This window comes from Hyla sarda, chromosome 8 (genome assembly GCF_029499605.1).
Source record: "Hyla sarda isolate aHylSar1 chromosome 8, aHylSar1.hap1, whole genome shotgun sequence".
Taxonomy (NCBI): Eukaryota; Metazoa; Chordata; class Amphibia; order Anura; family Hylidae; genus Hyla; species Hyla sarda.
The window spans coordinates 170800253-170825113 of record NC_079196.1 but is presented as its reverse complement, the minus strand read 5'-3'; the positions used below and the strand labels follow the sequence as shown (position 1 = coordinate 170825113).

At 45.0% G+C, this 24861-nt stretch overlaps 1 long non-coding RNA gene across 1 annotated transcript in view; it reads right to left on the bottom strand.

The window, feature by feature from the left end:
- LOC130284303 (uncharacterized) overlaps positions 1–24345 on the bottom strand; it is a 102713-nt gene extending 78368 nt beyond the window's left edge. The window contains exons 1-3 of the long non-coding RNA XR_008846975.1: positions 24220–24345; positions 22987–23101; positions 21537–21589 (exon numbers count right to left, since the gene is read on the bottom strand). This is a non-coding gene — a long non-coding RNA (uncharacterized LOC130284303). The remainder of the gene's footprint in view (positions 1–21536; positions 21590–22986; positions 23102–24219) is intronic.
- Positions 24346–24861: the final 516 nt, after the last annotated feature.

The window sequence follows — 24861 nt, the reverse complement described above, 5'->3', positions numbered from 1 at the left end:
TGGAGAGCATTGTCCTCCCTTAATAAGTGCATACCACATAGGTACATCTAAGTGGTGTACTATTTTGTTCCTGTTAAAGTCTTAAGGGCCTAGATACTGTGAAAGGCCAGGCAAAAGTACACACCTGTTGATGTTGTACACAAATACTGTTTCAAGCGTAGTAAAGCGCATTGTCCTTCCCCCCATAAGTGCATACCCCATATGTACATCTAAGGTTGCATTCACATCTCATTTTCAGCCTACGGTTGCCGGATACGGCTGGGGGAGGGGAAAACAGGGCGCTTCCTTACCCCAAACGGTGACTCCGGTCATCTCATTTTTGACCCGTATCTGGTTTCCTGACCGAACCTGAAAGTTTTAGGTCCAGTCACAAAACCGGATAGGGGTACAAAATGAGCCGACCGGAGTAACCATTTGACTCCAGTCGGGTCAATAAAGTAAATGTGTTTCAGCACCGGTTTAGTGAGGACAATCTACTAGAATACAGTCAGCAGCTACTGCCCAGCCAAGAAGTGGAGGCGGGCAAATAGTGATGAGGAGAGTGGCGTGGGAGGTGGCGTTGCGAGCGTTCAGGCTCCTGAAGCATACACTGTTGAGGAACCTGAGGAGGACATCAATGACGTGCAGACACAACTCGATGATGATTTAGCCGATCGCACTTGGGAGCCAGATGCAGAAGGTGCTTCATCATCATCAGAAGAAGAGGGTTGCAGGTTGCTTGTGAGGCAGAAGCTGAGCCAGCAAGGTAGTAGCATGGTTGGCAGTCAGCATGGTGGCAGAAGTGGAAAGTCTGGAGCCAAACATGCCCGGGGTAGACCAGCTTCCCGGGAACAGGGGTTCCTGGAGTCGGCAGCAGTAGCAGTCAATCAGTGCGGACTGTTGGGGGGAAAATCAGCTACTCGGCGGTTTGGCAGCTTTTCATCAAGCATCCAGAGGATGTTAACCTGGCCACATGCAAGATGTGTTGGCAGAAGGTAACTATATTAAACAAACTACCCTAGGGTAGTAAGGGGCCATATACAAACTCAATAACTAAACCCCAAGGCCGAAGCCCGGGGTGTAAACCCCTATTGCTTACCCCTTAAAAATTAACTTTTATTATTTATTGTTAAAAGATAATTCCCACAACAAAAAGATTAAAACTGACAGCCAGGTGATCCAAATGTAGCAGTGAGTGTGTTCAACAGGATCAATGTCCTCTCAAGTACTAGGTAGCCCTGCAGTGGCTGCCTATTCAGAGGATCACTCTGGTGTTGCTTAAAAAATATACACACAATTGCCGCCTCTACATGTTTCGCCGCCTCCGCGGCTTTCTCAAGAGGCAATGGTGGCAATGGCAGCTGCCAAAATGGCGGAGTGGGTATATATAACCCATCCCTCAAATGTCATCAATGTGAGCCCAGTCCTACTCTCAAATGTGGTCCATTATAACAAACATTGCCGCTAAGGCAACCAATAAGATGTCACTTGTAATAAGCACAATCTGTGTGCGAAAATCATTCACCAATACGGGACCTAAAATACCTAGTCCAACGGTCCCACGGCATACTCCGTCATCAGTTAATGTCAATACTTCCTCCCGATATCATCAAGATGCGCGGCGCATGTCAAAAGCCGACTGCGGGGAACTTCAAATCTCCGCCGGCCTGCTAGAATCTACTGCGCCTGCGCTAATGTCTCCACAGGTATTCTCAATACAGAGGCCGCGCATGCGCTAGAACTTAGAAAGAATCTGTGACTTGATGCTCTCTCATAGTTAGCAAATGAAAAATAGATAGCTCAAACGCCCTCAATCTTACCCTTAACCTTGTATATATGAAATAAATAGCAACCAGCTCATTAAAGGTAACAGTATATAACTGTAAAGGAAAAATGGGGTAAGATGACGACCTACACCGGGATTAGTGAATTCAGGAGTGAGGTATATGATCATTTATCATATAGGTTTGTAACCTTATTATAATGTTCCCATTGAAAACATGATAGACATGGGGCAAATGGGGTAAAATGACGACGTACACCGGGGTTGGTGAATTGAGGAGTGGGATATATAATCATTTCCCATATAGGTATATAACCTTATTATAGTGTTCCAATTTAGGACATGATAAACAGCACAATATAAGATAGCAACTGCTCATCAAGGTATGAGAACTAATATCTAAGAAGAGGAGTTCAAGACAAGGCTCTTCTTAGATATTAGTTCGGGGTCCTAATATCAATTGGCAAAGTCCAGCAAATTTTAGATCCTCCAATCTCCCATTATGGATTGCGAGCACATGCCTCGCCAAAGGGGTGTCCTTACCTGTTCTAATATTGCTTAAGTGTTGGAGATCCTCCTCCTTAGTTCTTGAGTCGTTTTTCCCACATAAATTTTGTGACATGTACATTTTGCCCCATAGATGACATTATGTGAGCTACAGTTAATGAACTGTCTAATTTGGTATGTACGGCCATCAACCGGGTTAATTATTTCTTTAGTTTTTTGAACATGACGACATAGGTTACAGTGGCCACAAGTATACATACCCACTGTCCTAGTTTGTAGCCAACTTTCCTTGTTGGCTGTGGTTCTAAGATGACTATTTACCAATTGCTCTTTGAGGTTAGGACCTTTGCGGAATGTCACGCTCGGGGTATTGCCTATGACTGGTAAAAGATCCATGTCTCTTGCCAATAAATGCCAATGTCGTTTAAGGACGGCCATTACTTGATCTGTATGGCCATAGTAAGTGCCAATGCATCTAACTTTTTTTGAGGTATCGACTACCCTTGTCTCTGTTAGTAGTTGATTTCTTTCTGAGTGACAGGCTCTATAATAGGCTCTCTTCAGATGCTTACGGGGATAACCCCTCTGTCTGAACAGATTGAACAGGTTCGAACTCTCCTGTTGGAAACTGGTTTCTTCAGAACAGTTTCTCCTTGCCCTGAGATACTTGCCAACCGGGATACTCTTTTTGAGAGACCCCGGGTGCCAGCTATCCCAGTGCAAGAGAGAATTAGTAGAGGTAGGCTTACGATAAATATCCGTCTGGATATGGTTCTCATCATCAATGTAAATTCTCAAATCCAAAAAGTTGATGCTTCTACCCCCAATCTCCGAAGTGAAGGTAATACCAATGTCGTTAACATTCAGTTTATTGGTGAACTCCTGAAAGAGCTCACTCGGTCCGTCCCACAGCATCAGGACGTCATCTATATATCGTCCAAAAAAATCAAATGTGCTCCGTGTATAAACTCAACTCATCAGAAAAAACAAACATGCTCTCCCACCACCCTAAAAACAAATTTGCATAATTTGGTGCACATGAAGCCCCCATAGCTGTGCCCTGTGTCTGGTGATAGAAGGTGCCATTAAATAAGAAATAATTATGTGTAAGAATAAATTCCAAAAGTGCTAGAATAAATTTATTGTGCCTGTGAAAACGAGTGCTCTTAGTGCTTAAATATCTAGAGACTGCTGCAAGTCCTAGCTGATGCCGTATATTGCTATACAAGCTCTCAACGTCCAGACTTGTGAGTATTGTAGTGTCTGTGACAGTAATGTCTGTCAGTTTAAGGACGGTGTCCTTAGTGTCCCGCAGATAGGAAGGAAGTGTAGTGACAAAAGGTGAAAGTATGTGATCCAAATAAAGACTACCCCCATGTGTGAGACAGTCATTCCCCGAAACTATAGGTCTACCCCTAATGGGGGTAGTGGACTTGTGCATCTTAGGAAGTGCATAAAACGTGGCTATAGTGGGACGGGAATTAAACATAAATTTAAATTCATCTTTGGAGATAAATCCATCATCTCTAGAGGTCTTGAACTCCCCTTCTTAGATATTAGTTCTCATACCTTGATGAGCAGTTGCTATCTTATATTGTGCTGTTTATCATGTCCTAAATTGGAACACTATAATAAGGTTATATACCTATATGGGAAATGATTATATATCCCACTCCTCAATTCACCAACCCCGGTGTACGTCGTCATTTTACCCCATTTGCCCCATTTCTATCATGTTTTGAATGGGAACATTATAATAAGGTTACAAACCTATATGATGAATGATCATATACCTCACTCCTGAATTCACTAATCCCGGTGTAGGTCGTCATCTTACCCCATTTTTCCTTTACAGTTATATACTGTTACCTTAATGAGCTGGTTGCTATTTATTTCATATATACAAGGTTAAGGGTAAGATTGAGGGCGTTTGAGCTATCTATTTTTCATTTGCTAACTATGAGAGAGCATCAAATCACAGATTCTTTCTAAGTTCTAGCGCATGCGCGGCCTCTGTATTGAGAATACCTGTGGAGACATTAGCGCAGGCGCAGAAGATTCTAGCAGGCCGGCGGAGATTTGAAGTTCCCCGCAGTCGGCTTTTGACATGCGCCGCACATCTTGATGATATCGGGAGGAAGTATTGACATTAACTGATGACGGAGTATGACGTGGGACCGTTGGACTAGGTATTTTAGGTCCCGTATTGGTGAATGATTTTCGCACACAGATTGTGCTGATTACAAGTGACATCTTATTGGTTGCCTTAGCGGCAATGTTTGTTATAATGGACCACATTGGAGAGTAGGACTGGGCTCACATTGATGACATTTGAGGGATGGGTTATATATACCCCCTCCGCCATTTTGGCAGCTGCCATTGCCACCATTGCCTCTTGAGAAAGCCGCGGAGGCGGCGAAACATGTAGAGGCGGCAATTGTATGTATATTTTTTAAGCGACACCAGAGTGATCCTCTGAATAGGCAGCCACTGCAGGGCTACCTAGTACTTGAGAGGACATTGATCCTGTTTAACGCACTCACTGCTACATTTGGATCACCTGGTTGTCAGTTTTAATCTTTTTGTTGTGGGAATTATCTTTTAACAATAAATAATAAAAGTTATTTTTAAGGGGTAAGCAATAGGGGTTTACACCCCGGGCTTCGGCCTTGGGGTTTAGTTATTGAGTCGGCAGAAGGTAAAGCGTGGCCAGGGTCCCAATGTTGGCACCATGGCCTTGCGTCAACATATGCAGCATCACCTGGAATAACCGTGGCTCCGATGTGGTGGTCCAGCCGGCTGCATCACCCAGTGGCACGTTTCTGCCAGCCAAAGCTTCACCACCTCAGCCGAATGAAGCTGTGTGTCATACCCATCTGTCGCTCCAGGTTCTCCTGCTTCTCCTACTTCGAGTCAGTCATTCCACCAGCAATCCATCGGCGAAGCCATGTCCAAGAGACAACAGTAATCACCCAATCATCCAATGGCGCAGAAGCGCAATGCGCTCCTGTCCAAGTTGCTGATGCTACAGTCCCTCCCTTTTCAAGTGGTGGACTCTGCACCTTTCAAAAAACTGATGGCTTGTGCTGAGCTGAGGTGGAGAGTCCCAAGTCATCATTTCTTTGCGAAGAAGGCAATACCAGCCTTGCACAATTTTGTGGGACAGAAGGTAGGCCAGTCCTTGAGCTGATCGATGTGTACTAAAGTGCACGGCAGCGCAGACGTATGGAGCTGTAACTTCGGTCATGGACTATACATGTCCTTTATGGCCCACTGAGTGAATGTGGTTCCTGCACAGCCACAACAGCAACTTAGACAGGTCACGCCGATTCCTCCTCCACGCTCTCAGCCCGGTGGTCCTGTGACAGTGTGCCACTCTGCCTCCTCATCCTTCACCGTGTCCTCAGCCTTCACTGCACGGACAAGTCTCAGTGCCCTTCCAGCATACCATGCGTGCAGGGCACGGCGGTGTCACGCTGTTCTTCACATGGTTTGCCTTGACGAACAGAGTCACACAGGGGAAGAACTGCTAAAAGTCATTCATCAAGAAATTGAATCATGGCTTACTCCACGAAAACTATGGGAACAATGGGAAAAACATCTTGTCTGCGTTGCGACAAGGAAGCCTTAGACATGAGCCCTGCATGGCACACATGTTCAATCTAGTTGACAAGTGGTTCCTGAAGTGTTCCCACCATCTTCAAGACATCCTAACAATGGGAAGGAAACTTTGCATGCACTTCAGCCACTCGTACACTTCAAAGCACACACTCTTTTAGCTGCAGCATCATAACAGCATTCCCCAACATAATCTGATCTGCGACGTTTCCACAAATTGAAATTCCACCCTCCATATGTTGGACCGACGAACAGAAAAAAGCCATCACCGATTTCTTGATGATCCAAGCGGATAGGGGGACTCCCCTGTGTGACTTCAATATCAACCAGTGGCAGCTCATACATGACCCCTGCCATTTGCTCAGGCCCTTTGAGGAAGCCACATTATTAGTCATTGCCAGGATTAAGGGATGAACGACGTCATTCAACTACTTCATCTACTACAACACGTGTTGAAAATGATGGCTGGTCAGGGCACTGGAGACTTGGCACCTACATCTCATGGTCACATGAGCCCTGTGGGGGCTGAACTGGAGGAGAAGGGGGAGGGGCACAGTGGAGCACAGTTTAGGTTTTGTGAGATGGGCAGTTTTTCTAGTCATCTGACAGGAGAGGAGGAGGAGGAGCAGCTAGAGGAGCTAGAGGGTTATGAGGAAGGTGAGACAGAGGACCCAGACACACCTTGGCAGTATGCAGTGGAGATGGAGGAAGGAAGTCATTCAGAGTCACCTGCACAAATGGCACGATGCATGCTCACTTGCTTGCATAGTGACCGCCAAATTGTCACCACTCGGCAGTGGGATGACTTCTGGCTCTCCCCCTTATTGGACCCTCGCTACTGGCACGAAATGGGAGCCTTTTTCACACCCTTGCAGGTGTGACTTGGGGGGCCCTCTGCGCTCACATTCCACTGCCATGGCTGCTGGGGAGGGGAGGGCTGTCAGGAGTAGTACCAGCTCCATCAGCAGCAGCCTGAGTCTACAGTCGCTGATTAGTAGCCTTCTTCACCTGCATAATGAAGCAACTCATCAGCAGCAGGTAGACCTGGAGCAGGACCTGAACCAGCAGGTGGTGGCATACCTTGACATGACTCTGCCAACACACCTTGAAGATCCGCTGGACTTCTGGGCAGCCAATTTGATTTGTGGCCCCAACTCTGTTCATGAAAAATGTGGAGAGACTGACCTTTGTAAAGAGGAATCAGGCATGGATCAGCCAGGATTTCCACCCACCAATGCCTGATGCATCAGAGTAGATTGACCATGGTGCCACACCAACACTTCACAAATATGGATAGTGCTAAACATATTTAAGGCGCTGCTCCCCAGTTACAGACATTCCTCCGCATCAGGCCACAAGTAAATATTGAGGATATGCATTTGCTAAAATCTTTTCTTTGGATATTATATAAGTACCCAACATTTATTTTTCATTTTTTTAAAATCAAACAAAAGGAAAGGGGTGCAAAAGCACCACGTGCCACCTACACCACCAAGTATTGAAGGTGGAAGGGAACAACGTATGGTCCTTTGTAACTGGTGGGGGTAAAAACTTCTCCTGTAAGGCCCTACTCTCCCATTATTAATTCCAAAAAGGGAATTAATAATGGGAGAGTAGGCCCTAAATGGGTGGCCCCACACAGGAACCTCTCCCTATTTCCCCCTACAAATGCTGCCATTTCCCAGGGTTTCTAGGTGGAAATAGAGAAAGTTTCCTGTGTGGGGGTGCCCTTTTTAGGGTGAGTAAAACTTGCCAAGAAGGGAATTAATAGGGTGAAAGTAGGGCCTTACAAGGGAAGTTTTTACCCCCACCTGCCCACCTTTCGAGGAGAGTGTTACTCTTCTTAAAAAGGGCGGCCCCACACAGGAACCAATCCTTATTTCCACCTAAATACCCTGGGAAACGGCAGTGTTTGTAGGTGGAAATAGGGAGAGGTTCCTGTGTGGGGCTGCCCCTTTTAGGGCGAGTAACACTTGCCAAGAAGGGAATTAATAATGGGAGAGTAGGGCCTTACATAGAAAGTTTTTACCCCCACTGGTTACAATGGACCATACGCTGTTCCCTTCCACCTTTTAGAGGTCTTTGCATCACATTAATACTTGGTGGTGTAGGTGGCACATGGTGTTTTTTGCACACCTTTCCTTTTATTTGATTTAAAAAAAAAATGTGTGTCCATATATTTTATACTAAGCATATTAACCCCTTAAGGACGCAGGGTTTTTCCACTTTTGCATTTTCATTTTTTCCTCATCACCTTCTAAAAATCATAATACTTTCAATTTTGCACTTAAAATTCCATATTATGGCTTATTTTTCTACTTTGCAGTGACATTAGTCATTTTACCAAAATATCCACGGCAAAGCGGAAAATAAATTAAGTGTGTGACAAAATGGAAGATAAAATGCCATTTTGTAACTTTTGGGGGCTTACGTTTCTACACAGGAAGGGTGTAAAAATTACATCTTATCTTTATTCTGTAGGTCCATACGGTTGAAATGATACCCTACTTATATAGGTTTGATTTTATTTTACTTAAAAAAAAAATCATAACTACATGCAGGAAAATTTATACGTTTAAAATTGTCATCTTCTGACCCCTATAACTTTTTTATTTTCCCGCGCATCGGCCAGTATGAGGGCTCATTTTTTGCGCCGTGATCTGAAGTTTTTATTGGTGCCATTTTTATATTGATCGGACTTTTTGATTGCTTTTTATTCATTTTTCATTATATAAAAAGAGACCATAAATACGCTATATTGGATTTTGAATTTTTTTGCGCGTATGCCATTGATCATGCGGTTTAATTAACAATATATTTTAATATTTCGGACATTTCCACACGCGGCGATACCAAATATGTTTATTTTCATTTACACAGTTTTTTTTTTAAATGGGAAAAATGGGGTGCCTCTTACTCTTATTACTAATGATCTTTAACTTTTTTTTTATAAATTTTTTTTGCGGTGTTATAGCTATTTCACTGCACATACCGATCTCATACACAGATCATTGCCGTGCATTGACACGGCAAAGATCAGTGTAATCGGCGGTCGATTGCTCAAGCCTGGATTTCAGGCTTGGAGCAATCAATCGCTGATCGGACAAGACGGAGGCAGGTGATGGGACCTCTGCTCGCGTTCTAGCTGATCGGCACATCACGATTTCATTTTGATGGTCCCGTTCAGCCCGACTGAGCTGCCGGGAAGCTTTTACTTTCATTTTAGACACGGCAATCAACTTTGAACCCTGCGTCTAAAGGGTTAATAGCGCACGGCACAACGATCAGTGCCGCACGCTATTAGCCCAGGGTCCCAGCTGTCATTAGCCACCGGGACCAACCTGGTTTTATACTGGGACCAGGCGCAGGGTGTACAGGTACGGCCTGCGTCCTTAAGAGGTTAATAAAAGTTATGTTTTACGTAATGCACATCTTCATTTTTATTTGTGCACACTAACACTTTTACAAAAGAGACAGTTTTCTTCTGCCTACCTGCCTCAGCTACTATTCTGATCCTGCCACCCACCTGATGCCATACATCTGATGGCAAGCTCTCCTTTTTTCACCCACCTTCATCACTGTGTACTGGTATTGCCACCCACTGCACCACTCTGTCACCGGGTCACTTTCAGAACTCCTGAGGCTGCTGCCACCTCCAGGCTGTCTCATTCTGACACCAAATGTTCTCCTCGTGCTGATATAACAACAACCTTTAGGGGTCGCCCCCCAAGGGGTTAACCCTAAACTAGAAACCCCCCTTAAAACTGAATTTTATTGGATCATTTAAAATATATATGAGCTCCGGTGTTGTGATTAAAAGCACAGCTAGTAGTTGCTTGGATAGTATATGAGCGTCCTATAACTTCGTTTGTAATGGTATTGTGCTTTACTAGCACTAATCTATGGATGCCACTATATAGACAGAAAAGCACTGATAGCTGCTAGTTAAAATGTGAATAGCCCTCCGCTTCCCGACGTTTCGTTGGATAAACCAACTTTATCAAGGTACAGAGGCTAATGGCTACTCGTTTGGTCCGCTCTCTCTTTTATATCCTCTGTTGGTGATGTCAAAAAGCACTGTATCATTATGCGCTGATTGTTCAGCCTATCTGGACTCAAGGTATGCGACTAACCAATCCGGTCATGCCGCGTCACTATGTGTTGATATCCTCACTACCAATCAGCACACTTCATTCCCCGTTACTCACCCTACGTATATACGGTGCGCGACGCATGTCTCCGCACTTGGTAATAGTCCATCACAGTTATGAGCAGTTGCGCATGTCCACTCTTAGATTTAGTCAGTATCTGCGCCTGCGTCCGACTTAAGATGTCCCGATATCGGATTCCGCGCATGTCTGTGGACTTAGTCGTTTTGCAGCAATGATGGTAGTTATGAAATACATTTAGTTATTCTAATGATGCTATTACTAACTTATGCACATTTAATATGTGCGAAATAGATCTTATTCAGCCACATAGGTAGGGAGTTCCTTGAATACAACGCATACTTATCAAGCACATTGTTCTAATGAGTATTAGTCTATACATATAGATATAGGGGATCATGGTGATGGAGGGTATCTATCATTAATTCTGGATTCAGGTATATGAATATATACAGTGGGTATTGATGTTATTGCGATTAACTATTTAAGTCTTTTGGCAGTGGGTGTATATGAATATCTACAGTGGGTGTTGATGGTATTAGAAATAAACTATATATGTCTATTGGCAGTGGGTGTTTGTGGACTAGAAGCCAGCTATGTACATCAAATGTGTGTTATACTTTCATATGGAGGCGTCTTTGTACATGCTAATAATAGATGTCATTCATCCATTGACTCTAAACGTTAAGTGTAGATGCCAATTATTGATATTTAGTGTAAACTGTTGCTAAGATCTAGTTTTTTTTTTTTTTTTTTTCCCCCTAGGGGAACCATGTACAAGGCACTCCAAACAAAATCCAGACACAACCAAAAGAACACCATCCCATCCGATCCAACCCTTTCCCCCACGGGGGGTCCCAGGACAGGGGCACAAGATCCGGGCGGACCACCAGCACATGTCCCCACAACTGGTAAGTATGACTCTCAGTGGATCTAAATAGTTTCTACACTGGAATAATTAACTGAATGTGTCCTGATGCTTCGTAATAATGTCCTTAAGGGGAGGGACAATATATCAGGTAATTAGGATATGTGATGGATGATCATAAATATTGTCTGTGCCCACCGCTCCAGGTAAGTATATCTCAATTAGAACTGTATAATCATATAGTCATTGTGCTAGACAGCACAGAAGATAAGGGAGAGGATCATCTATCCGGTGCTCAATTTTACACATCTGTTTGGTTTTAATAAGTAATAAGTCAAAATATCAATTCTCCAAGAACGCTGTGAAGGAGAAACCTTCATTTAATCCGTCTGGACTTCTTGCCCTCAACTTGTATATCCACTTAGCCTCTTCTCTAAGTAATATCCTGTTTACATCCCCTTTCCTTAATCTGATCAATCCTGTTATTGTGCATGATCCTAATATGTTTGGCCAGTGGTGTATCAGCATTGGTTCTAATAGTGCTGAGGTGTTTGCCAATCCTACGTCTGACTTCTTGGGTTGTTTTGCCCACATATAATTTGGGACAGGTGCAGCAAGCTACATATAGTACATTTCTGCTGCTGCAATTTATAAAGTCAAAGATCTTATAGGATCTATTATCATGTGGATTGATAAATTCCTTAGTTTTGGGGAAGGAACTGCAAATTGTGCAGTGGCCGCAGGGATATGAGCCTGCTGGTGGGTTGGGTAACCATGTCTGTGGGGTGTCTGTCTTCTCATCAAGGTGGCTATGTACCAAAATTTCACGTAAATTGGCCCCCCTTCTATATGTGATGTTAGGTCTAGGTCCAATTTTCCCCTTCAAATCCGGATCAGATAATAAGATGTGCCAATGTCTTTGCAATATTTGATTAATCTGTGGAGTATAGGCATCATATGTGCCTATCATTCTAGTAACGGAATCCTTGGATGATGAGTTACTATTGTTTGGTCCTAGTAACCTATTCCGGTCACTGTGTTGTGCTCTATTGAAGGCCTTTCTCATATATTTAATTGGGTATCCCCTATTCAAAAATCTAGATGTTAAATTTTGACTTTCTTTCAGAAATCGGTCTTCTTCCGAGCAATTACGGCGCGCCCTAAGGAACTGGCCAGTTGGGATGCTCCTCCGCAAAGTGACCGGATGCCAACTAGTCCAGTGAAGGAGACTATTTGTCGAGGTGGGTTTCCTGAAGATGTCTGTCTGGTGTAAATTTCATTCCAATCACATTTTGATTAAGAACCGAGACAAATTCCCTGAACAGTGTAACACCCCCTTCCCAAAAAAATTTAAATGTCGTCAATGTACCTTCCCCAAAAAGAAATGTGCTGAGTGTACAAAACCAAATCTTCACCAAAAACAAAAGTGCTTTCCCACCACCCCAAAAATAAATTTGCATACGTGGGTGCACAAGTAGTCACCATGGCGGTGCCCTTCATCTGTTGATAGAGGGCACCGCCAAAGAGAAAATAATTGTGAGTTAAGATAAAGTGCAATAGTTCAATAATGAACTTATTGTGATTGTGAAATAAAGTGCTCTTAGTATCCAAAAAAGTGCTAATGGCTCTTAAGCCTAAATCGTGTTGGATATTACTATTAAGTGATTCCACATCCAAACTCATAAGAAGTGTAGTGTCCGTGACTAAAAGTTCACTAATTTTTAGAACTGTGTCCTTAGTGTCCTTTAAATGTGAAGGAAGGGAAGGTACAAAAGGTGATAAAACTTTATCCAAATAAACACTAGCATTTTCCGTTAGATTGTTGTTGCCCGATACAATAGGTCGGCCTTTAATGGGGTCCATATTCTTGTGTGTTTTTGGTAGAACGTAAAATGTGGAAATGGTGGGGTGTTCATTTAGGATAAATTTGTATTCATTTTCTGATAATACATTTTCCAACCTTGCTCTCGACAGAATTTCCTTCATTTGTTCCAGATACTCTCTAGTTGGATCACGCGCTATTCTCTCATAGGTCTCCTCATCATTAAGTAATCTCATCGCCATATCCACATAGTCTTCCTTATTTAGGAGGACTGTTTCCGCCTTTGTCTGACGGTTTTATGATCAGACTATCGTCATCTTGTAATATACGTAGGGCCCGTTTCTCCCCTTCGCTCAAATTAGAATGTATCAGGCGGTTTCTGGGGTGAATTTGTTGAATGTCTTTCGTGACCAACTTCACAAAGGTATCTATCTCCGAATATTGACTAAATGCTGGAGTCATAGTTGATCTGGGTTTCAATAATGTGAATGGTGCTGTTACGCCGAGCGCTCCGGGTTCCCGCTCCTCCCCGGAGCGCTCGCTTCACCTCCTCCGCTGCAGCGCTCCGGTCACGTCCTCTGACCCGGGGCGCTGCGATCCTGCTGCTAGCCGGGATGCGATTCGCGATGCGGGTAGCGCCCGCTCGCGATGCGCACCCCGGCTCCCCTACCTGACTCGCTCCCCGTCTGTTCTGTCCCGGCGCGCGCGGCCCCGCTCCCTAGGGCGCGCGCGCGCCGGGTCTCTGCGATTTAAAGGGCCACTGCGCCGCTGATTGGCGCAGTGGTTCCAATTAGGGTTATCACCTGTGCACTCCCTATATTACCTCACTTCCCTTGCACTCCCTTGCCGGATCTTGTTGCCTTAGTGCCAGTGAAAGCGTTCCTTGTGTGTCCCTTGCCAGTGTTTCCAGACCTTCTGCCGTTGCCCCTGACTACGATCCTTGCTGCCTGCCCCGACCTTCTGCTACGTCCGACCTTGCTTCTGCCTACTCCCTTGTACCGCGCCTATCTTCAGCAGCCAGAGAGGTGAGCCGTTGCTAGTGGATACGACCTGGTCACTACCGCCGCAGCAAGACCATCCCGCTTTGCGGCGGGCTCTGGTGAAAACCAGTAGTGGCTTAGAACCGGTCCACTAGCACGGTCCACGCCAATCCCTCTCTGGCACAGAGGGTCCACTACCTGCCAGCCGGCATCGTGACAGTAGATCCGGCCATGGATCCCGCTGAAGTTCCTCTGCCAGTTGTCGCTGACCTCACCACGGTGGTCGCCCAGCAGTCACAACAGATTGCGCAACAAGGCCAACAGCTGTCTCAACTGACCGTTATGCTACAACAGTTGCTACCACAGCTTCAGCAGTCATCTCCTCCGCCAGCTCCTGCACCTCCTCCGCAGCGAGTGGCCGCTCCTGGGATACGCTTATCCTTGCCGGATAAATTTGATGGGGACTCTAAGTTTTGCCGTGGCTTCCTTTCCCAATGTTCCCTGCATCTGGAGATGATGTCGGACCTGTTTCCCACTGAAAGGTCTAAGGTGGCTTTCGTAGTCAGTCTTCTGTCCGGAAAAGCCCTGTCATGGGCCACACCGCTCTGGGACCGCAATGACCCCGTCACTGCCTCTGTACACTCCTTCTTCTCGGAAATCCGAAGTGTCTTTGAGGAACCTGCCCGAGCCTCTTCTGCTGAGACTGCCCTGTTGAACCTGGTCCAGGGTAATTCTTCCGTTGGCGAGTATGCCGTACAATTCCGTACACTTGCTTCAGAATTGTCCTGGAATAATGAGGCCCTCTGCGCGACCTTCAAAAAAGGCCTATCCAGCAACATTAAAGATGTTCTGGCCGCACGAGAAATTCCTGCTAATCTACATGAACTTATTCACCTAGCCACTCGCATTGACATGCGTTTTTCTGAAAGGCGTCAGGAACTCCGCCAAGATATGGACTCTGTTCGCACGAGGCGTTTCGTCTCCTCGGCTCCTCTCTCCTCTGGTCCCCTGCAATCTGTTCCTGTGCCTCCCGCCGTGGAGGCTATGCAGGTCGACCGGTCTCGCCTGACACCTCAAGAGAGGACACGACGCCGTATGGAGAACCTCTGCCTGTACTGTGCTAGTACCGAACACTTCCTGAGGGATTGTCCTATCCGTCCTCCCCGCCTGGAAAGACGTACGCTGACTCCGCACAAAAGTGAGACAGTCCTTGATGTCTACTCTGCTTCTCCACGTCTTACTGTGCCTGTGCGGATGTCTGCCTCTGCCTTCTCCTTCTCTACAGTGGCCTTCTTGGACTCTGGTTCTGCAGGAAATTTTATTTTGGCCTCTCTCGTCAACAGGTTCAGCATCCCAGTGACCAGTCTCGCCAGACCCCTCTACATCAATTGTGTAAATAATGAAAGATTGGACTGTACCATACGTTTCCGCACGGAGCCCCTTCTTATGAGCATCGGATCTCATCATGAGAGGATTGAACTTTTGGTCCTCCCCAATTGCACCTCGGAGATTCTCCTTGGACTTCCCTGGCTTCAACTTCATTCCCCAACCCTGGATTGGTCCACTGGGGAGATCAAGAGTTGGGGGTCCTCTTGTTCCAAGAACTGTCTAAAACCGGTTCCCAGTAACCCTTGCCGTAACTCTGTGGTTCCTCCAGTAACCGGTCTCCCTAAGGCCTATATGGACTTCGCGGATGTTTTCTGCAAAAAACAAGCTGAGACTCTACCTCCTCACAGGCCTTATGATTGCCCTATCGACCTCCTCCCGGGTACTACTCCACCCCGGGGCAGAATTTATCCTCTCTCTGCCCCAGAGACTCTTGCCATGTCCGAATACGTCCAGGAGAATCTAAAAAAGGGCTTTATCCGTAAATCCTCCTCTCCTGCCGGAGCCGGATTTTTCTTTGTCTCCAAAAAAGATGGCTCCCTACGTCCTTGCATTGACTACCGCGGTCTTAATAAAATCACGGTTAAGAACCGCTACCCCTTACCCCTCATCTCTGAACTCTTTGATCGCCTCCAAGGTGCCCACATCTTCACTAAATTGGACTTAAGAGGCGCCTATAACCTCATCCGCATCAGAGAGGGGGACGAGTGGAAAACGGCATTTAACACCAGAGATGGACACTTTGAGTATCTGGTCATGCCCTTTGGACTGTGCAATGCCCCTGCCGTCTTCCAAGACTTTGTCAATGAAATTTTTCGTGATCTATTATACTCCTGTGTTGTGGTATATCTGGACGATATCCTAATTTTTTCTGCCAATCTAGAAGAACACCGCCAGCATGTCCGTATGGTTCTTCAGAGACTTCGTGACAACCAACTCTATGCCAAAATTGAGAAATGTCTGTTTGAATGCCAATCTCTTCCTTTTCTAGGATATTTGGTCTCTGGCCAGGGACTACAGATGGATCCAGACAAACTCTCTGCCGTCTTAAATTGGCCACGCCCCTCCGGACTCCGTGCTATCCAACGCTTTTTGGGGTTCGCCAATTATTACAGGCAATTCATTCCACATTTTTCTACCATTGTGGCTCCTATCGTGGCCTTAACCAAAAAAAATGCTGATCCCAAGTCCTGGCCTCCTCAAGCAGAAGACTCCTTTAAACAACTCAAGTCTGCCTTTTCTTCGGCTCCCGTGCTCTCCAGACCTGACCCTTCCAAACCCTTCCTATTGGAGGTTGATGCCTCCTCAGTAGGAGCTGGAGCTGTTCTTCTACAAAAAAATCCTTCCGGGCATGCTGTCACTTGTGGTTTTTTCTCTAGGACCTTCTCTCCAGCGGAGAGGAACTACTCCATCGGGGATCGAGAGCTTCTAGCCATTAAATTAGCACTTGAGGAATGGAGGCATCTGCTGGAGGGATCAAGATTTCCTGTTATTATCTACACCGACCACAAGAACCTCTCCTACCTCCAGTCGGCCCAACGGCTGAATCCTCGCCAGGCCCGGTGGTCTCTGTTCTTTGCCCGATTTAATTTTGAGATTCACTTTCGTCCTGCCGATAAGAACATTAGAGCCGATGCTCTCTCTCGTTCCTCGGATGCCTCAGAAGTTGATCTCCCTCCGCAACACATCATTCCACCTGACTGCCTGATCTCCACTTCTCCTGCCTCCATCAGGCAGACTCCTCCAGGAAAGACCTTTGTTTCTCCACGCCAACGCCTCGGAATTCTCAAATGGGGTCACTCCTCCCATCTCGCAGGTCATGCGGGCATCAAGAAATCTGTGCAACTCATCTCCCGCTTCTATTGGTGGCCAACTCTGGAGACGGATGTTGGGGACTTTGTGCGAGCCTGCACTGTCTGTGCCCGGGATAAGACTCCTCGCCAGAAGCCCGCTGGTTTTCTTCATCCTCTGCCTGTCCCCGAACAGCCTTGGTCACTGATTGGTATGGATTTTATTACTGATTTACCCCCTTCCCGTGGCAACACTGTTATTTGGGTGGTCGTTGATCGATTCTCCAAAATGGCACATTTCATTCCTCTTCCTGGTCTTCCTTCTGCGCCTCAGTTGGCTAAACAATTTTTTGTACACATTTTTCGTCTTCACGGGTTGCCTACGCAGATTGTCTCGGATAGAGGGGTCCAATTCGTGTCTAAATTCTGGAGAGCTCTCTGTAAACAACTCAAGATTAAATTAAATTTTTCCTCTGCATATCATCCCCAGTCCAATGGACAAGTAGAAAGAATTAACCAGATCCTGGGTGATTATTTGCGACATTTTGTTTCCTCCCGCCAGGATGACTGGGCAGATCTCCTTCCATGGGCCGAATTCTCGTATAACTTCAGGGTCTCTGAATCTTCCTCCAAATCCCCATTTTTCGTGGTGTACGGCCGTCACCCTCTTCCCCCCCTCCCTACCCCCTTGCCCTCTGGTCTGCCCGCTGTGGATGAAATTTCTCGTGACCTTTCCATTATATGGAGAGAGACCCAAAATTCTCTCTTACAGGCTTCTTCACGCATGAAGAGGTTCGCGGATAAGAAAAGAAGAGCTCCCCCCGTTTTTTCCCCTGGAGACAAGGTATGGCTCTCCGCTAAATATGTCCGCTTCCGTGTCCCTAGCTACAAGTTGGGACCACGCTATCTTGGTCCTTTCAAAATTTTGTGTCAAATTAATCCTGTCTCTTATAAACTTCTTCTTCCTCCTTCTCTTCGTATCCCTAATGCCTTTCACGTCTCTCTTCTCAAACCACTCATCCTCAACCGTTTTTCTCCCAAATCTGTTCCTCCCACTCCTGTTTCCGGCTCCTCGGACGTCTTCTCGGTCAAGGAGATTCTGGCTGCCAAAAAGGTCAGAGGGAAAAATTTTTTTTTAGTAGACTGGGAGGGTTGTGGTCCTGAAGAGAGATCCTGGGAACCTGAGGACAACATCCTTGACAAAAGTCTGCTCCTCAGGTTCTCAGGCTCCAAGAAGAGGGGGAGACCCAAGGGGGGGGGTACTGTTACGCCGAGCGCTCCGGGTTCCCGCTCCTCCCCGGAGCGCTCGCTTCACCTCCTCCGCTGCAGCGCTCCGGTCACGTCCTCTGACCCGGGGCGCTGCGATCCTGCTGCTAGCCGGGATGCGATTCGCGATGCGGGTAGCGCCCGCTCGCGATGCGCACCCCGGCTCCCCTACCTGACTCGCTCCCCGTCTGTTCTGTCCCGGCGCGCGCGGCCCCGCTCCCTAGGGCGCGCGCGCGCCGGGTCTCTGCGATTTAAAGGGCCACTGCGCCGCTGATTGGCGCAGTGGTTCCAATTAGGGTTATCACCTGTGCACTCCCTATATTACCTCACTTCCCTTGCACTCCCTTGCCGGATCTTGTTGCCTTAGTGCCAGTGAAAGCGTTCCTTGTGTGTCCCTTGCCAGTGTTTCCAGACCTTCTGCCGTTGCCCCTGACTACGATCCTTGCTGCCTGCCCCGACCTTCTGCTACGTCCGACCTTGCTTCTGCCTACTCCCTTGTACCGCGCCTATCTTCAGCAGCCAGAGAGGTGAGCCGTTGCTAGTGGATACGACCTGGTCACTACCGCCGCAGCAAGACCATCCCGCTTTGCGGCGGGCTCTGGTGAAAACCAGTAGTGGCTTAGAACCGGTCCACTAGCACGGTCCACGCCAATCCCTCTCTGGCACAGAGGGTCCACTACCTGCCAGCCGGCATCGTGACAGGTGCTTGTATTTCGCTCGCTGTACCTTCATTTTCTTCTTGTAAAGATTCAAGGACTTCCAAAGCGCGTGAGTCCAAAATAGATTGGGTTCTTTCATCATTCTTATGTAAACCGTGCCACTTGTGGAGAGCAAGTTTTCGGGCAAATAAGTTTACATCCTTCACCCAGGTGAATTCCTCAAACCTAGGCGTCGGTGTAAAGGACAATCCTTTCAAAAGCAATGATTCTTCATCATTGTTCAACCTATGTGAGGATAAATTGAATATTTGCATGGTATCTTGTCTGTTGTTAATGTGATCTTCTAATAATGTCACTGATTCCCTTTCCTCAAACGCTTGTATAGACTAATACTCATTAGAACAATGTGCTTGATAAGTATGCGTTGTATTCAAGGAACTCCCTACCTATGTGGCTGAATAAGATCTATTTCACACATTTTAAATGTGCATAAGTTAGTAATAGCATCATTAGAATAACTAAATGTATTTCATAACTACCATCATTGCTGCAAAACGACTAAGTCCACAGACATGCGCGGAATCCGATATCGGGACATCTTAAGTCGGACGCAGGCGCAGATACTGACTAAATCTAAGATTGAATCTAAGTCCATTGACATGCGCGAACGGCTGATTGCCGTGGAGCGGACATGCGCAACTGCTCGTAACTGTGATGGACTATTACCAAGTGTGGAGACATGCGTCGCGCACCGTATATACGTAGGGTGAGTAACGGGGAATGAAGTGTGCTGATTGGTAGGGAGGATATCAACACATAGTGACGCGGCATGACCGGATTGGTTAGTCGCGTACCTTGAGTACAGATAGGCTAAACAATCGGCGCATAATGATACAGTGCTTTTTGACATCACCAACAGAGGATATAAGAGGGAGAGCGGACCAAACGAGTAGCCATTAGCCTCTGTACCTTGATAAAGTTGGTTTATCCAACGAAACGTCGGGAAGCGGAGGGCTATTCACATTTTAACTAGCAGCTATCAGTGCTTTTCTGTCTATATAGTGGCATCCATAGATTAGTGCTAGTAAAGCACAATACCATTACAAACGAAGTTATAGGACGCTCATATACTATCCAGGCAACTACTAGCTGTGCTTTTAATCACAACACCGGAGCTCATATATATTTTAAATGATCCAATAAAATTCAGTTTTAAGGGGGGTTTCTAGTTTAGGGTTAACCCCTTGGGGGGCGACCCCTAAAGGTTGTTGTTATATATAATTTGCCCTGGAATCCCTGGGGAATTTTTGTTGTTGTTATTTTCATTAGTGGGTATACCCCATTATTCCTCATTAACCCGTAATGTCAGGGTTTCTGTCACAGCCCATGAACGCTGACTCCTTTACCACTGAAGCGACACATGTATTCTCTGTAATTTGCCTCTGAATCAGGTTGATATTTTTCAAGCATTTAAAACATTAAACAAGACTTATAAATCATACATTAGATCGTGGTGGGAAGTGCAAAGTTTGGACACTTATTCACAGCAGAAACTTGTGTATAGGGGTTTAAGATCTACCCTTGTCCCCAACGCACATAGGAAGGACGAAGATTTCCTACGTGGGTGGGAACACATTAAAACTGAGAACTCGTTGAGGCTCATCAACTATTTGCTAGATTACGAGAAAGGTTATTTACAAAAGATCAGTGATCAATTAGATTCAGAAATCAAACAAATACAGATATTAGCTAATAATCCAGAATACACCAATCTGGAACAGAAGCTACAGAAAAATCTGGACAGCTACAAAAACGAATTAAAAGAACGTAAACATAGTAAATACGTAAGAGATTTTACTGACTTTGCTGCGGACAAAGTCTACTCATATAAAGAAAGGAACACTCAAAATAGAACCACTCAATACAGGCCAAATAAACAGGCCTCTGAATCTGAAGCATCAGGATCAGAATACCACTCTGATTCAAGAAACCAATCAAACACAGGAACAAAAAGGAAAAATAAAACTGGTTACAACAATTCAAGAGCAAATAAACAGCCTTATCGTAAAACAGTAAATCATCCAAACCCACATCAAACAAATATAACATGGGGACCACAGGCCAAATCGGCTTCTGGATCTACCTCTTTCTATACCAATATGTCCACAACTCAACCACCACCGCTATCACAAAGGCAGATGGGAGCTATTCCAGTAATGGCACCAGCTCCTGCGTCCAATATACCAACCTTTATGCCACAACCTGGCCTGAACACTCAACCTTTTTTAGGAGCAGGCACCATGCCCCAACAGCTGGGACAGGTGCCAGTACCATCAGGCGCTATGGGTACCATGCCCCAACAGTTGGGACAGGTGCCACTATCACAAATGACGAGTACCATAGTACCCCCAACACCGCTCAAACCTCGGATGATATAGGGGTCGAATTACTAACCCCTAATCAGGAGTCTAACATAATTGCATCATTTGGTGACATGTATAACGCTGCTTTAATGACACCACTGGCTGATTTGTATGACATTGATGCCTTTGAAGCACAAAGAAACAATGAGTGCCCATTAATACCCATGCATGGATCGGACAAACATGAAAACCACCCCATCAGTGAATACCCAAGAGGGGCTCCATCCCAAGATGGGGAATGGGAAACGTAAACGGAGCAACAACACAATAATTATGGTATACTTACAGTTAATCCCTCCAATACATATTTCCAAACGGGACATCAAGGAATTTCAGCGCCTGAGGAAAGGGAATCAGTGACATTATTAGAAGATCACATTAACAACAGACAAGATACCATGCAAATATTCAATTCATCCTCACATAGGTTGAACAATGATGAAGAATCATTGCTTTTGAAAGGATTGTCCTTTACACCGATGCCTAGGTTTGAGGAATTCACCTGGGTGAAGGATGTAAACTTATTTGCCCGAAAACTTGCTCTCCACAAGTGGCACGGTTTACATAAAAATGATGAAAGAACCCAATCTATTTTGGACTCACGCGCTTTGGAAGTCCTTGAATCTTTACAAGAAGAAAATGAAGGTACAGCGAGCGAAATACAAGCACCATTCACATTATTGAAACCCAGATCAACTATGACTCCAGCATTTAGTCAATATTCGGAGATAGATACCTTTGTGAAGTTGGTCACGAAAGACATTCAACAAATTCACCCCAGAAGCCGCCTGATACATTCTAATTTGAGTGAAGGGGAGAAACGGGCCCTACGTATATTACAAGATGACGATAGTCTGATCATAAAACCGTCAGACAAAGGCGGAAACATAGTCCTCCTAAATAAGGAAGACTATGTGGATATGGCGATGAGATTACTTAATGATGAGGAGACCTATCAGAGAATAGCGCGTGTTCCAACTAGAGAGTATCTGGAACAAATGAAGGAAATTCTGTCGAGAGCGAGGTTGGAAAATGTATTATCAGAAAATGAATACAAATTTATTCTAAATGAACACCCCACCATTTCCACATTTTACGTTCTACCAAAAACACACAAGAATATGGACCCCATTAAAGGCCGACCTATTGTATCGGGCAACAACAATCTAACGGAAAATGCTAGTGTTTATTTGGATAAAGTTTTATCACCTTTTGTACCTTCCCTTCCTTCACATTTAAAGGACAGTAAGGACACAGTTCTAAAAATTAGTGAACTTTTAGTCACGGACACTACACTTCTTTTGAGTTTGGATGTGGAATCACTTTATAGTAATATCCAACACGATTTAGGCTTAAGAGCCATTAGCACTTTTTTGGATACTAAGAGCACTTTATTTCACAATAAGTTCATTATTGAACTATTGCACTTTATCTTAACTCACAATTATTTTCTCTTTGGCGGTGCCCTCTATCAACAGATGAAGGGCACCGCCATGGTGACTACTTGTGCAACCACGTATGCAAATTTATTTTTGGGGTGGTGGGAAAGCACTTTTGTTTTTGGTGAAGATTTGGTTTTGTACACTCAGCACATTTCTTTTTGGGGAAGGTACATTGACGACATTTTAATTTTTTGGGAAGGGGGTGTTACACTGTTCAGGGAATTTGTTTTGGTTCTTAATCAAAAGGTGATTGGAATGAAATTTACACCAGACAGACATCTTCAGGAAACCCACCTCGACAAATAGTCTCCTTCACTGGACTAGTTGGCATCCGGTCACTTTGCGGAGGAGCATCCCAACTGGCCAGTTCCTTAGGGCGCGCCGTATTTGCTCGGAAGAAGACCGATTTCTGAAAGAAAGTCAAAATTTAACATCTAGATTTTTGAATAGGGGATGCCCAATTAAATATATGAGAAAGGCCTTCAATAGAGCACAACACAGTGACCGGAATAGGTTACTAGGACCAAACAATAGTAACTCATCATCCAAGGATTCAGTTACTAGAATGATAGGCACATATGATGCCTATACTCCACAGATTAATCAAATATTGCAAAGACATTGGCACGTCTTATTATCTGATCCGGATTTGAAGGGGAAAATTGGACCTAGACCTAACATCACATATAGAAGGGGGGCCAATTTACGTGAAATTTTGGTACATAGCCACCTTGATGAGAAGACAGACACCCCACAGACATGGTTACCCAACCCACCAGCAGGCTCATATCCCTGTGGCCACTGCACAATTTGCAGTTCCTTCCCCAAAACTAAGGAATTTATCAATCCACATGATAATAGATCCTATAACATCTTTGACTTTATAAATTGCAGCAGCAGAAATGTACTATATGTAGCTTGCTGCACCTGTCCCAAATTATATGTGGGCAAAACAACCCAAGAAGTCAGACGTAGGATTGGCAAACACCTCAGCACTATTAGAACCAATGCTGATACACCACTGGCCAAACATATTAGGATCATGCACAATAACAGGATTGATCAGATTAAGTTTTGGGGACTACGACAAATCAAGATGGGTCCAAGGAAAGGGGATGTAAACAGGATATTACTTAGAGAAGAGGCTAAGTGGATATACAAGTTGAGGACAAGAAGTCCAGACGGATTAAATGAAGGTTTCTCCTTCACAGCGTTCTTGGAGAATTGATATTTTGACTTATTACTTATTAAAACCAAACAGATGTGTAAAATTGAGCACCGGATAGATGATCCTCTCCCTTATCTTCTGTGCTGTCTAGCACAATGACTATATGATTATACAGTTCTAATTGAGATATACTTACCTGGAGCGGTGGGCACAGACAATATTTATGATCATCCATCACATATCCTAATTACCTTATATATTGTCCCTCCCCTTAAGGACATTATTACGAAGCATCGGGACACATTCAGTTAATTATTCCAGTGTAAAAACTATTTAGATCCACTGAGAGTCATACTTACCAGTTGTGGGGACATGTGCTGGTGGTCCGCCCGGATCTTGTGCCCCTGTCCTGGGACCCCCCGTGGGGGAAAGGGTTGGATCGGATGGGATGGTGTTCTTTTGGTTGTGTCTGGATTTTGTTTGGAGTGCCTTGTACATGGTTCCCCTAGGGGGGGGGGGGAAACTAGATCTTAGCAACAGTTTACACTAAATATCAATAATTGGCATCTACACTTAACGTTTAGAGTCAATGGATGAATGACATCTATTATTAGCATGTAAAAAGATGCCTCCATATGAAAGTATAACACACATTTGATGTACATAGCTGGCTTCTAGTCCACAAACACCCACAGCCAATAGACTTAAATAGTTAATCTCAATAACATCAACACCCACTGTATATATTGATATACCTGAATCCAGAATTAATGATAGATAACCTCCATCACCATGATCCCCTATATCTATATGTATAGACTAATACTCATTAGAACAATGTGCTTGATAAGTATGCGTTGTATTCAAGGAACTCCCTACCTATGTGGCTGAATAAGATCTATTTTGCACATATTAAATGTGCATAAGTTAGTAATAGCATCATTAGAATAACTAAATGTATTTCATAACTGCCATCATTGCTGCAAAACGACTAAGTCCAC